The sequence below is a fragment of the Grampus griseus genome, assembly GCF_964374135.1.
Source record: "Grampus griseus genome assembly, chromosome: 13".
NCBI classification, from domain to species: domain Eukaryota; kingdom Metazoa; phylum Chordata; class Mammalia; order Artiodactyla; family Delphinidae; genus Grampus; species Grampus griseus.
In genome coordinates this window covers 40390078-40405268 of record NC_139007.1, presented here as the reverse complement: position 1 = coordinate 40405268, position 15191 = coordinate 40390078, and the positions used below count along the sequence as shown (strand labels likewise).

Sequence of the window (15191 nt, the reverse complement as noted above, 5' to 3'; positions counted from 1 at the left end):
AATACCCAACTTTTGATAATTGATGGAATAACTGGACAGAAAATGAATAATGGTAGAGAAGACTTAAATTGAGGAGAATACACATTCTTTTAAAGTGCATATGAAACATTCTCCAGGATTGATCATATGCTAGGCCAAAAGCCAAATCTAAATAAATTTTAAATGATTGAAATTATTTAAAAGATGTTCTTTAACCACAATGGAGTTAAACTAGAGATCATCAACATAAAGAAACTTGGGAAATCTCCAAATATTTGGAAGTTAAACAATGCACTTCTAAATAACTCATGGACAAAAAAAGAAATCAAAAAGGAAATTTAAAAACATGAGTTTAAAATCAACAGAACAAAATATATCAAAATTTATGAGACGCAGCTAAAGCAGTGGTTGGGGGTAATTCATAACACTGAATAGCTATATTAAAAAAGAAATATTACAAGTCAATTACATATGTTCACATTAAGAGTTAGAAAAAGCAGAATAAATTAAACCTTAATTAAGCAGAAGAAAGGAAACAACAAAGATCAGTGTAGAAATCAATAAAACAAAAAACAAAAATAAAACAAAATCAATTCTATTAAACCAAAAGTATGTATTTTGAAAAGATTAAAAAAAAAGAAAAACCTTTAGCTAGACTGAATAAGAGAGAAGACACAAATTATCAAAATCAACAATGAAAAGAGGAGACATCACTACCAATCTGATAAAAATTAAAAGAATTTTATGGCAATAACATAAAAGACACAAATTACCAAAACTTACTCAAGAAGAAATAGAAATTCTGTATAAATCTATAACAAGTAAAGTAACTATTGATGTTTAAACCTTTCAGTAAACTCTAGTAAATTATTTCACTGGTATAACTATAAATGGATTATAACCTTTAAAAACTGTGAATCACTGTATTGTATACCTGTAACTTATATAATATTGTAGATCAACTATACTTCAACTAAAAAACAAATCCAAAACAACCTAGTCTAGGTACTGCTGTGAGGGGGCTTTCCAGATGTAATTAAGATCCCAAATCAGTTGACTTTAAGACAGGGAGATATTCTCAGTGGGTCTGATCTAATCATATGGGCCCTTAAACGACGATAGACTTTCCCTGGTGAGAGAGTTTTGAAGCATGAGAGGAATTTGACATAAGGAAGTATTACAGACTGTACTGTGTCTCCCCAAAACGCCTTTGTTGAAACACTAACCTCGATGTGACTATATTTGGAGACAGGGCCCATAAGAAAGTAATAAAAGTTAAGTGAGATCATAAGTCTGGGGCCTTAATGTGCTATAACTAGCGTCTTTATAAGAAGAGACACCAGAGACCACCCCCTCTCTGCACACTCAAGAGAAAAGGCCATGTGAGGCCACAGCAAGAAAGCAGACATCTACAATCCACGAAGAGAGGCTCTCACCAGAAACCAATTCAGAAAGCACCTTGATCTTGGACTTGTGGACTTCAGACCTGTGAGAAAATAAATTTCCTCTGTTTCGGCAACCCAGTTTGTGGTGTTTTGTAGTGGCAGCCCTAGCAGACTACTACAGAAATATTCTCCACTTCATGTTTTGAAGACTGTGAGGGTCATGTGACGAGGAGTATGGAAAGTGGCCTCCAGCTGACAGCCATCAAGGAAACGGAGCTCCATCCTATAGCTGCAAGGAACTGAATTCTGACTCAGTCAATTGAGCTCAGAAGAGAAGCTCAGTATCCAGATGAGGACACCTAGACTTCAGCCTTATAAGAACCTGAGCAGGGAACCCCGCCATGCCATGCCCAGATGTTTGGCCTACAGAACTGGGAGTTAGCAAAGGAGTTTTGTTTTAAGTTGCATAAACAAACAAACAAATAATTTCACTGGTGAATTCTACTAACATTTAAGGAAGAAATAATACCAATTCTACACAATCTTTTCCAGAATAAAGAAGAGGAGGAAACACATCCCAACTCAATTTATTAGGGCAGCATTACCCTGATACCAAAACTCTCACCAGCAAAGCCAATTAACAATTCCTGGGAAATAAAAATAGAAGCTGGGAAATAAAATAAAGTCTAACCTGTCTCTTTCTTTTCCTTGGGCTTCTCTAGTTTCACTCGCTCACAGGGTGCCGCATGCAGTGGCCTTGCACCCAGCACATCAGACCAGGGTTCCTGCGAAATGCCTGCAGCCAACACCTCAGCTCCACGGGCCGTGTGCAGAGACGCTGCTCCAGCCCGGCACTGCGATCTAGAACGTGAGCAGCTGCGCAGGCTCCGTGAGAATTCTGCCCCCTTCCCAATTAAGGAGAACCCTATTAAGGAGCCCCACCCACAGCCTGTGAGGAGCACGCGTGCTCTAGAGCACAAGCTCGCGCCTCTCCTGTCTTTGACCAAAGAGTAAAGCTTTCCTTTGCTTCTGAACCAAACTCAGTCTCGTTCTATTGGCACAAAGGACACCGGGCAGAAGGACTCTTGTTGGAGACCAACTTGAGAGGGTTGGTAACAAAACTAGAAAAAGATATTACAAAAAATAAAACTACAGACTCAAATTCCTCATGAATATATGTGCAAAAATCCTTAACAAAACATTAGCAAATCAAATCCAACAGGATATATAAAAGGATAATACATCACAACCTAGTGGGTTTTATGCTGGTAATCAAAATTATAAATAATAATTGTCTCTGGATCCTGGGATTATGGGTAGTTTGTTTTCCTCTAAATTTTCAATAATGAACATGGCTTAGTTCTTCAACAAGAATTTAAGGCGTCCCGCCCCGCCCAATGCTCCCTGAGCACCGGGGGCGGGCCTGTGCGGCCCGTGGCTGGAACCTGGGGGATATCCGCGCGAGCTTGAGCCATGGCTGAAAGTGGCCGGGCACCTCAGGCCCGGGCCCTCCTGCAGCAGTGCCTGCACGCCCGGCTGCAAGTACGCCCCGCCGAAGGGAACGCCGCGGCCCAGTGGGTGGAGGTCCAGAGAGGATTAGTGATCCACCTGTGCTTTTTCAAGGGAGCTGATAAAGAGCTTCTTCCCAAAATGGTTAATACACTGTTAAATGTGAAATTAAGTGAAACAGAAAATGGCAAGCGTGTCTCTGTATCGGATCTACCTGGCAACATTCTTATCATCCCTCAAGCCACCCTTGGGGGGAGAGTAAAAGGAAGAAGCATGCAGTATCACTCTAACTCTGGAAAAGAAGAGGGGTTAGAACTTTATTCCCAATTTGTGACTCTCCAAAAAAGAATTAGCTGCTAACAGCAAGTGTGCCGAAGCTGGGGTTGTGGTGGAACACGGTACTTACGGCAACAGGTGTTAAAGCTCGACACCAACGGACCATACAGACACCTAATTGAGTTTTGAAAAATTAAAAGTTTCTACAGTTGTAATTAGATTCTCTTCCCCTTCTGCTTGAGTACACTAATCTGCAGCATTTTTAGACAAGAAAATCCTGGGTCCCATCCATAACTCTGCAGCCTGCTACTTGGACGACCTCGCCACGTTACCTAAACACTGGATCTCAGTCACCTTCCATCCTGCTTTCCCCTAAACTTACACTCAAAATTTTGAAAAATGCCTTGTATTCACTTTATGGTCATTGATAAGAACATGGAAATGTTCTTAGAGAGCTGTATTTAAGCATTTTGCAATTAAGCATTTTGTGTAATCAAGAAAAATATGTTTCTTATACCCTCAAATGTATGTAATATGTAGTAAAAATCACGATTTGTGTTACGGTTACAATTATAATTTTGTCAATTTTGTTTTAGTATTTCAGATTTCCATATTTTGAATGAAATATGCAATTTACTATTCCTTCTAATAATATCTATGAAAATGTAATACAAAAATGTTATTGTACATTTTAATATTATTTTCCAAGGACATCCAAGTGCTTTAAATTATTTTAAGAATCTTTAGTTGATATAGCAATAAGGTATGGGGGACTAAAAGTTGTTTTTATTTAATATACTAATGGCTTAATACTAATGGCTTAATATTCTGTTTCTCAGTTTTTTACCAAAGCAATGTGTGCTGCATTTTCTGTCTTTGGTTTTTAAAAGTTACTGTTTCATTAAATTAATGTTCATAAATTTTTTTAGGAAGTTCCTTTCTTGTTGGTTTAGATTGCTATAAAAGGAATAAAAAGGGGAAAAAAAGAATTTAAATATTATTATTTTAAAGAAATACAAAGAATTTTCCTCCAGTATTTCCTGGAGTATATAGGAAGTGGAAGAAACACTGATTTGGGTGAAAGAGTCACAAAGTAAAAACATTTCTCACTTTCTACAAAGTAAAAGATGAAATGAAAGCATGAAACAAAAAAATAGTAAATGTTTACATATGTGATGCCCCCTCCCCTTTCCTACAAACAAGCAGGAGTCAAGCAGAGTTCTTAGTGAAAACCAGGGGCCTCAGCCCCCAAGCCCTTCCCTGCACGATGGGGGCTTTTGCATGTGAACATGAATCAGGCTTTGTAATTTGCATGGCACTTAGCTCCTCTTTGAAGGAAATGTGATGACGAAGTCATCAAAGTGGCAGTTTTTTAAAATGGCATGTCATGTGCAGAAAAGAGAAATTCCTAAGTATTAATTCATTCCCTGTTCTTAGCTGGGAACTTGAACATTATTATAAGTAAACAGTTGCTCTAGCACCAGGTACTGAATGAGGTTATTGTGCATTTGGTCTCTGCTGATGGGAGACCAGAACTGGCCTACCTCTGAAAGCACCGGCAGAGATTTAAAATGTAATTTTATTTCATTTTATATTTCGTTTTGCAGTTTGCAGAAGGAAACAGTGGTTGATAAACAGAGCAATTTCTCTCCTTATCAATCTCCCACTTTCCCTGAAGCTCTGGTTCACAGCTCTGGTGACACAACTTCTTCTCCCTCAGTTTGGACCAGAGTGGCACATTTGGAGACTAAATCTTGAGACAGCTGAGGCAGACCCACTGAGCTGGTACCAGTGCTGCGACGGAGCAGGGTTCCACCCTTGGGCCTGCCCGGGCCTGAGATGCGTGGGATCCCTCTCTACTTGGGCCCCAAAAACCTCCCCACGTATTTGACAATGCCCCAAATTCCTTTAAAAAGAGCATTTACACTAGAGACAGAAGGTCCAAAATGCTAATAACTGTAGGAAAGGACAACCATGGGCTGATATTCAAACTAAAATGCAAATGACTGATAGAGAGCTGTGTCAGAGAGCTGACTGCTGAGAGTTCAAGGTCCCTGAAAGGAGGAATGGAGGATTCTTCCCACAGGATTTTGCCCATGTTTGGAAGCCATCTCTCCACCAGACCTGAAAACTGCCTCTATATTCTTGTCAGAGAACAGCTTCGGATCCTTGGGGTCTCTGAGCTAAATAACATAACCAAGAGTTCTATGATGCAACATGGCTGACTTCACACAAATAATTACCAAATTGCAGCTCTCATTCAGGGCACACAACAAAGTGCCAGAAGCACCACACACACAGTGTATCTCGAATCAAAAGGAGAAGGTGCCAGGCCTGATTTATCAGGAGGAATAATTCTATGAAGGATGCTGCTACTGGGCTGCGAGCTTCCGACAAGTACAGCAGGAGGCTGGAGGTTGGCTGACTGGGAAGAGGACATGAGACAGAAATTGAGGGTGAGAGCAGTCCATTTACAGGACAAGAATCAGAGGTGTGAGAGGCCCTGGGCTAGGGGAGAGTGTGCAGGGTGGCTGAGGGCAGCCTGGGACAGGTAGATGAGGATTGGCCTTAGAGGAGGCTGCAGAAGCCCACTGAGGGCAGGGCCTGGGGTCACCAGTGTGCCTGAGTGTCAGCAGTTTCCCCTGAGGCTGATTGTGTCAGTGAGGCCCTGACTCCCTTGAGGCTGCCTCAGTGCTCTCCCTGCAAACCCAAAATACCACCCCTGCCCATCTCACCTCAGAATCTGCTCTGCTTGGGTTTGGCCAGGGCCAGGACATACATGAGGAACCTGAGAGGAAACCCCCTTAAGGCTTGAAGGTCAAGTCTTATGATTCCCACCTATGAGGCACAGCTCCAGGGTCACTGTTCACAGAGCCATGCCTTGTCTGCCGCTTTCCTCCACTTCCCATATCCCTGGTCTTGCACATGCTTCTGTTGGCTGGGCTCCACAGGCTCTTGTTGCTTTACTTGGCATCTGAGTGTCACTCTCCAGGTGCCCACCTAAAATTTTATCAAAATGCAATGTGACGTAATGTGGTGGTTAAGCAGGTGGACTCTGGTGTCAGACTGCCATCCACTGTGCAATCATGGGCACTTAAGCACTTTCTGTCTTGGTTTCCCTATATGTAAAGGGGGATAATAACGCAACCTGTTTACCTAAGGTTGTTACAAGAATTGAAAGAGCATTTGCTAAGGCCTGGCATGGGTCACAAGAATTGGCTTTAGCTTATTTATTTAGTCATTCAACACATTTGTATCGAGCGCCCGCCAGCCACATGCTCTTAGGTGATGGAGATACAAGGTGAGTAAAAGGAAGCACTGTCCTTGCCCTCAGGAGGCTTCCAGTCTAAATGAGGGATGTCTAGACTCTAATCAAATATTACAATGTAATTATTGCAAATGCATTTTACATGTAATATAAAAGATGAAAATGTATTATAAATGTGAGTAACAGGAAACAGTGCTGCCGAGAGGAGGTGTGTAGTACTAAGAGAGTATGATGAGGAGTCTCACTCGGGGAGAGGTGAGATGTGTGAGGAAGGACGAAGGGCACTTTATTTCCTTGATCCCACCTTCTCACCTGGCATCTTGAAATAAACACTGGCCACCCCTTCGACTGTGATTGATGAAAAGGAGCCAGGTAGCTTATTGAACTAAATCAGTGCCCGGTGATTGTATAAACACCAACCACCATAGTGTGTCAGCAAAACATACTATGGCTCTTCCACCAGCTATACGACATGGGACAGAGCTCCCATTCAGCTGGGCCTCAGTTCATCAGCTCTGGAGTTAACTGCCATAAGCCCCACTCCTAGAGGTCTGTGGGAGCCCTGGCGCCTGAGGAGACCTTGACCTCTGCAGCAGGTGGGGTGAGCCTTGTTGGATGGGTCCCGAGCATTTATGGGGAATATTTCAGACTCTTACAGTGCCTTGAAGCCCAGAGTGATGAATCATGACAGAGGTGCTGAGGGTAGTGTAAAAATCCAGTGACTACATTAGACATATTTAAAACTGTTCAGACTCTCAACTCTCAAAGAAATGCTCTATATCTTTGGGAGTATGCACAAGAAAGCGGTAACTGTGGTTACCTCTGGGTGGCTGGGATGAAAATAGAAGTTATTTTTCATTGTCTTCTTTCATACTTTTTGAACTTGTATCTGTATCATTGAATCTGTATCATGTATCTGTATACAAATATAGTAATTTATAATTAAAATAAAACAAATGGTGAGATTTAAAAATAGAACATTGTTAGGGCTTCCCTGGTGGCGCAGTGGTTGAGAGTCCGCCTGCCGATGCAGGGGACACGGGTTCGTGCCCTGGTCCGGGAGGATCCCATGTGCTGCGGAGCGGCTGGGCCCGTGAGCCATGGCCACTGGGCCTGCGCGTCCGGAGCCTGTGCTCCACAACGGGAGAGGTCACAACAGTGAGAGGCCCGCGTACAGCATAAAAAAAAAAAAAAAAGAACATTGTTAAAAGCCAAATAATCGGATGTAAATTATAAGATACAATGGTGATTTTTTTGGGCCTTTAAAAAAGCTGTAGTTTTTGTCCTTTGGTAACCTTACTAGAGCAAGTGATTAAACCAGAAGTTAGGAATTAGTTTTCATTTTTTTCATTCAACAAATACCTACCATGTGCCAGGCACTGTTCTAGATACTGGGGATACAATGGTGAACAAAACAGATGCTGCCTCAAATTTCCTTTCCTCATGGAGTTTAAATTTTAGAAGACCTAAGTTTTACTCCTGTATATATTACAAATTAGCTGTTTGACCTTGGAATCTATGGACTTACATGTTCCCATCTTTAAAATTCACACCATACAAGCTCTTAGACAGCTTTAACCATCAATTCTGACTCTAAAAGGTCAATAGTATATAGCAGAGTAGGCTAGGTGCTGTACTAGTTTTCTATGCCTGTCAACAAATGACTACAAATTTAGTGGCTTAAAACAATACAAATTTATTTTCTTACAGTCTGGAGGTCAGAAGTCTGGCACAGGTCTCACTGGGCTAAAATCAATGTGTTGGCAGGGCTATGTTCCTTTCTAGATGTTTTACGGGAGAATCTGTTTTCTTGCCTCTTCCAGCTTCTAGGGGCCATCCGCATTCCTTGGCTGGTGGCCCCCTTCCTCTGTCTTCAAAGCCAGCAAGAGCAGGTCAAGTTCTTCTCACATTCCATCGTTCTGCGCTCTTTTTCTGCCTCCCTCTTCCACATTTATGGACTCTTGTGATTACACTGGCTCCACCCAGAGAATCCAAGAAAATCTCCCTATTTCAAGGTCATCTGATTGGCAATTCTATCTGTAATTCTATCTGTAATCTTAATTCCCTTTTGCCATGTAACATAACATATTCACAGATTCTGGAGATCAGGACTTGGATATCTTTGGGGGGGTGCATTATTTTGCCTAATACAGATGTTAAATAAACAATGCGAGTCAGCATTTCTCTGACTTTTGAATTTCACAAACCATTTAAACAAACAAGCTGTCTGGTTATCTATTTCTATGTAACAAAATCATCCTCAAATTTAGTGGCTTAAAACAACAGAAATAAAAAAAAAAAACAAATCATTTATTTCCCTCACAAACCTGTAATTTGGGCAAGGCTTAGTGGGGAGTCATCTTTGCTCCATGTCGTATCAGCTGTGGCAGTTTAACTGGGGCTGTAGGATCCACTTCCAGAAGGGTTCACTCAGTGACTGGCAAGTTGGTGCTGGCTATCAGCTACGAGCTCATCCAGTGCTATTGGCCTGGGCCTTGCTTCGTCTCTCTATGGGCTTCTTCTCATGGCTGCTTGGGCTTCCTAACAGCATGTCAGTTGGGCTCCAAGAGGCCCGGGAGGAAGCTGCAAAGCTTCCTATGACCTCGTTTCAGAAGTTCTAGAATGTCACACTGATCACATTTTTAATAAAGTAAGTTTATTACTTTATATATATTTTTAGCCAAGTAAGTCTCTAAGACCCTCCCAGATTCAAGGGGAAGAAAATTAGATGCACCTCTCAGGGGGAGAAGCGCCAAAGAATTTGTGACCATCATTAATCTACTACACATACACACACAAACAAATACACAAACAAAATGGAGGAATAACATAGTACTGTCATATTTTATTTTGATAAACAGGAATATGAAAAAGCAAAACCAAAAGTGTTATCATGTAGTATATTATCCAATCTGTTTCTTTTTTTTTTTTTAACATCTTCAATCTGTTTCTTAAAAATACTTTTCTTCTACCAAAAAAGTAGAAAGGACACAGTACCAGAGCAAATGGCAGTTCTTTAAAATTCAGCAAATTTGCTTAGTGAAAAACTTACTATGCTATGCTTGTTTTTCTCATTTCAGCTTAGGTTAGAAAACTAGGTCATGGATAGGGCATCCAGATGGGTCTTGGGAAACCACCAGGCATAAGGCACGAGTGCTTCTGTGGTTCAGAGCAACAGTCCACTGCCACCCCCTTGTCCTGGTGTGCAGCCAGACATCCACAACCCTGTGTCCTGCTGGCTCTGGAGCCTTACCGCCCTATTCCATTTCCAGTCCTCCGGGAGCTGCCAACGGGCAAGCGGGCAGAAGGCTCTGCCTATTGTCTGAGGTTTGCCTTGGGGCCTCCATGACAGGGCTTTTTTCTGGCAGTGTCAGGCTCTCAGGCCCCATCTTGGGCTTCTTCCAATGTGGCTTTCGCTCTGTGAGCTGGGCTCTTCTGACGCCGCAGGCCTGGACAAGGCAGTGATACAAGCAGCCTGAGATGTGGGAAGCCTGCCTGAGGCCTCTGCCATCACCCCGTCTGAGCTTAGCAGAATCCCTGGGGGAGACTTTCAGCACCGGCCCCCACCCTCCATGAAATCCCGACACCCCCTGGGTACTATGGTGTCTCCAGGTTCCACAGTGGAAATGTGTTTTTAGATCAATAAGGGACCTTTACTTGATCTTCTGAGACCCAGGATGTGGAGACCTCTGAGCCAAGTCAATGCTGTTTTCCTGCCTCTCCCACCACAGCCAGACCCAGGAAGGGCAGAGGGCCTGGCATCAATGAGGCTGTTCTTAAAAGGATGACTGAGGCTGACCTGTGGAAGGAAGTCACCTGCTCACAACCAGCTCCTCAGGTGGTTGAGGACTGATTTCCCTAGTGTCTCTGACCTGCACAGACAAGCATGTCACAAGTGGGGAGTAGGAGAGTGCCAGCCAGGGAGGCCCATACCCTCTGGGTCACCCCCTGCTCCAAGGCCTTAGTGTTTCGGAGAGCAGAGGCCTAGCCCACTTTCACGCCACAAACGGTGAAGAGGGACATTTCCCAAGTACTCAATGCAGAGGGAGGAGCCAGGGTTTATTGTTGACCTTATTCCTTTTAGGTAAATCGTTCCCTCTTAGAGAAATGATCTCAAATTGGACTTTTGTTAATTAAAGTGTTTGTCATAGGGCCCAGCAGTGAGGCCAGGTGAGAATCCCAGAACCGGAGATACCAAGAAATGTAGCCAACATTCAATTCACAAGTCACTCGGTTTCTTGTACACAATTAGCACACAACACAGGATTGTCAAAGTAGGGGAAACAGAAAAGAGGAAAATGACCACTCCAAGGAGAAGTCCGGGAAGGAGGCATCTCAGCAGCCCCAGCCTGGCAGCGGGTCCCTGATAAGTGTGAGTGGGAAGAAGTCACCCTCGGCTCCAACAGAGCCTTGCTAGTGTCCCCTCCAATGGCTCTCAGCATCATGGAGTTGGGTCCTCCAGTGAAGAGGCTTCCAATCTCTAGGCTCAGTGGTCTCTCTCTTTTTATTTTTTGGCCGGGCCACGCGGCATGTGGGATCTTAATCCCCAGACCAGGGATCGAACCTGCACCCCCTGCATTGGAAGTGCGGAGTCTTAACCACTGGACCGCCAGGGAAGTCCTCAGTGGTCTCTTTTTAAGGAGTCTGCCAGTAGGGTGTAATGGATACACCCCAGGGTCTTATCTCTATCAGTTGCTCCTTCTGTTCCAGTGAAATCTTTCTGCAAATGTTACCAAATAAATTCCTTACCTAAAGTAACACTCTTAGCTTATCAAAGATGCTAGCAGTCCTACAGCAGACGTTTCAAAACAACTAACATGCAAGTTCACGCTGGCCACTGTGACTCCATTTTGAACTACTTAATGTAGCTTAAATCCTATGTTTTGCACGAGATGAGCAGGAATCACAATGCAAAAGAAATCACATCATAACATAAAGGTCTTATAGGAGTAAAAGGGCAAACTAGATACCAGTCATTGTCTATTCATGTATCTTGGAAAGATGTCTTGTTTTAATGACAGGTGTGGTGAGGGGATGAGACAACACCCCCTCGGGTGTTTCTCAATATGGGACGTCAGAGAGTGGGATCGGAGGTCACCCTCCCCATCTAGTGATGCCTCTGAGAAGCAGGTCAGCTGAGCACAGGCCGGTACAGAGCCCTCCGCAATTAGCACAAAGAGCCAATTCAACAGCACACAAAGCTCATCCTCCGTAATTGTCCTAATTAGAAACATTATACATAAGGAGGCGAAACAATTTACACCAACTCCAGCGTGAGCGCAGGGCAATAGAGTTGTTTGTTTTTCAACCCTGAGGCTATAGTCACACACGTCTCAAAAACTAATGCATGTGTATTTTAAAGCCTGATATTTTCAGACACTCGAGAAAAATGTGGCAGCAGCAATATGCCGTGGCAAAACAGCCTCAGTCACGACTCTCCTCCGCCTTAACTTCCTCTGCTCTCTGTATTGGGGTTAGGATTTTGTTAGTAGCTTACTATTTCAAAAACTAATTTACAATCTGTTCTTTCTCCTCTGTTCTTGCATAACCTTGAAATTTAAACATCTTTCTGTCTGCTTTTTGTCTTTTTCCACTGGGCGGACTCTGATGATGTTTCCCTTGCTTAACAGAGTGGAAATCAGCATGCGTTTCTGTTTAGCAGCGATGCTGCCTGGAGGAACAAAGTCAGCACGTTACTTGCGTTAACACTGATGCTACTTCACTGTTGCTAGGGGAGCCAGAGAGAAAAGACAAAGAGCATAAACCACAGCATCTCATTGATATTTTACATCCGTACTCTTCTCTCCCCTCCTTTGGAGCAGGTTTTTTGTTTTGTTTTTTTTTAATTTTCTCTGCATTTTCTCAGTCTGTAGAAGTGGACTGGAATTCTCCACCCCGGCTTCGGGACATTCACGGGGCATGTTATCCAACCCTACCTGCTATGCTCCTCCTTTTTCTGCCTCCTGCTCTGTTCCCTGACTATACCCACAACAGCTGGTGGATAAGTGCATGGTCTGTGGGTCCACATCGCCTGGCTTTGAATCCTAGGTCTTCATCCTGCGATCTTGGGCCACTTCATTAACATCGCTGAGCCTGTTTCCTCCTCTGTAAGATAGGGGATGTGCTTGGTCCCCTCCTCAGGGTATTGTTTTCAGCATTAAATGAGACACTGTATGTGTGAAGAGCCGAGAACAGAATAAGAATTTGATAAACATGGTTTATCTTATCATTAATATTCTCATGGCTTTCTAGATTTTTTTGGTGACTGGTCCTCAGTGAAACTGTGATAATGGAGGACAGCAGCGTGTCCGGAGTACACATGGTTCAATAGACTCCACATGATGAATACCATTTTCACTTAGCCCCCAAAAGGGTGCTGAACATAAGGAATTGTTCGTGGTTTGGAAAGCACATCACGACCTTCCCATACTCTGGGGTTGCTGTTTTAAAACGTCTGGGTAGCATTCTATTGCCCTCATGAAGAGGCGAAGACTAATCAATGGACAGAATGCCACGCCAGCCCAGCTGTACCCTGCTCCCTCCTTCCTGCCAAAATTGAAGTCTTTTCCTATGGACTGAGACAGGGGTCTGGTCCTACAGCCTGTTAGGAACCGGGCCGCACGGCAGGAGGCGAGCAGCGGGCAAGGGAGCAAAGCTTCATCTGCCGCTCCCCATCGCTCCCCGTCGCTCACATTACCTCCTGAGCTATCCCCCCACCCCCGAGTCCATGGAAAACTTGTCTTCTGCGAAACCGGTCCCTGGTGCCAAAAAGATTGGGGACCGCTGGATTGAGATAAAAATTCTCTGGAGGCATCACCTCAGGTTGTACGGGCAGTGTGGGGAGTATTAAGTAACACACAGTGAATCTGCCTTAAAGACAATGGTTGAAATCGTTCTTCCTTTAGTTGGATGCAAGGTATATTTTGATATGAGGTTCTTCCTGAGTAAACGATTTCATTTTCCCACGGTTTTACCTATGTGAAAATGCTCTACTTTCAGACTGTGTTTAATTCAACAATCTCGAAAAATTTACAAGTTCACAAAAGAAGTTAAAACAATTACCAAGGTATGTACAGAGGGGTGTTTTTGGACTGCTATCAAATATCTTTATATGCACATATTGTGTGTTTCCCCAGGTGGGCCTCGTCCTGGCCCCGCCTCCTCCTCTGCCCTGGGAGCCGGGCTTAGCTCTGGCCACTGAGGAACTGCAGGTGTAGGAGAGAGGTAAAAAAGTGCAACTGAGCTCTGAACCCAGGAGCAATCGCAAATAACTCCAAACACCAACACTGAACTCACAGCACAAAGACAAGTTCCGTTCCTTTGTGCTGCCTGGAGCCTTTGCCAGACCTTGGGTCACGTTGCCCGGAACCATGTGGTCCTGCAGTGAAAGGCCCCCATTGTAATGACTAATCAACAAGGCAAAGCCAAGGTTGCCTTGTGCATCAAAACCTGGAACGTCCTGCCTTTTTACGTGCTGAGAAGTGTGTGCTTAGTATTGTGTTCAAGTAAATGGGGAGGGGGCATTTCCTTTAAAAGTACTTAAAGCAAAGAAAAATAGCTACTTATCTGCTGTGTCCAAGTTGGAGGCTTTTTAAATGACCTGAAAAATGGGCTATTGCTTTCATTGTTTCCTTCCTTCTTCCTCCTCCTTCTCTGGGACACTTGTCTGCCTTTCCAAAAACTTCCTCTCATAGTGACCCCAGGTTCCTGTTGGGAATTCTCACCCTGCTGCGTGGATGAACAAGCAAAACAAACTATCATATGTCCTCTGAAAACATGGACAAAAAGACTTGGAAAAGTTTCTGATACAAAATTCCAGCTGGGTTTGGAGTAGTTCTTGTGGGTAAATGATGTAGTGAGCTGAATGTATATTATAAATTCAACACCATTAAGAGCTGACTGTTTAACACTTAAGCACATCATCTTTCAGAGGTGGGCATCTGAGTGCAAAACCAAGACCTTAGCCCTGTCTGGGTGCACCAGTGAACCTATCTTATCCCAGTTTCCTTGTTTATAAGATGATATGTTGGCCCAGATGCTCTTCAGGCTCCCCTGGGAAGTCTTTGGGGTATGAGCTTAAATTCCAGTTCTGCTACCTGCCTCCTTCCTGGTTCTGAGATTCCATAATATCTTGCAATTTTTCTAAGAGATTGAGTTGATAGAGAACATCTGGAGGGAACGGAAGCCTCTACATTATCAATGCAGAAATTGAGGTAAGGGGCCAACACTGAAGGCACAAAAAATGGCAAATGTTGAAATGAGGAAGACAGTGAGACACTGAGAGCAACTAACTCTACTTTCTCTTTGACACAAAGGAGTCTTTATTTGAAGTTCCCCAAGTTCCTTCTTTTCTCCCACGAGCTTACTTCTTTGAAAACAACTTCCATCAGAAGTCAGGAGACCTGGCCCAGTTCAGAGTCTGCCACAAACTCAGCCTGCTCCCTTCTCCCATTCAGTTTCTTCCCTGGCAAATGGGAGGTATGGACTCAGATGATTTCTAAAAAGCTCACCTAAGAGCTAACATCCATGATTCCAGGAATTCCAGGAAATGCACACTAAAACCAGGATTCTGAATCAAGTGAAAAACCAGACCAAGTATTTGAACCAACGATTTTCAGACATTGGACCACAGTAGTGCATGACAGTGATTCCTGAGAGTGGGGGAAAAAAATGAGGTGAGTCTTATGATTGCCCCCAGCTTACTGCCTGGAGAGAACTTACAGGCCATAGCATTGGGAAAGGGAATATGGGTGGACCCCAGCAGTATTCCTTCA

The 15191-nt window shown here is 43.5% G+C and overlaps 1 pseudogene across 1 annotated transcript; it reads left to right on the top strand.

Annotated features, from left to right (window-relative positions):
* Positions 1-2837: 2837 nt before the first annotated feature.
* LOC309831458 (D-aminoacyl-tRNA deacylase 2-like) lies at positions 2838-3338 on the top strand (annotated as a pseudogene). The gene has a single exon. The product of its transcript is annotated as a D-aminoacyl-tRNA deacylase 2-like (transcript).
* The last annotated feature ends 11853 nt before the right edge of the window (positions 3339-15191 follow it).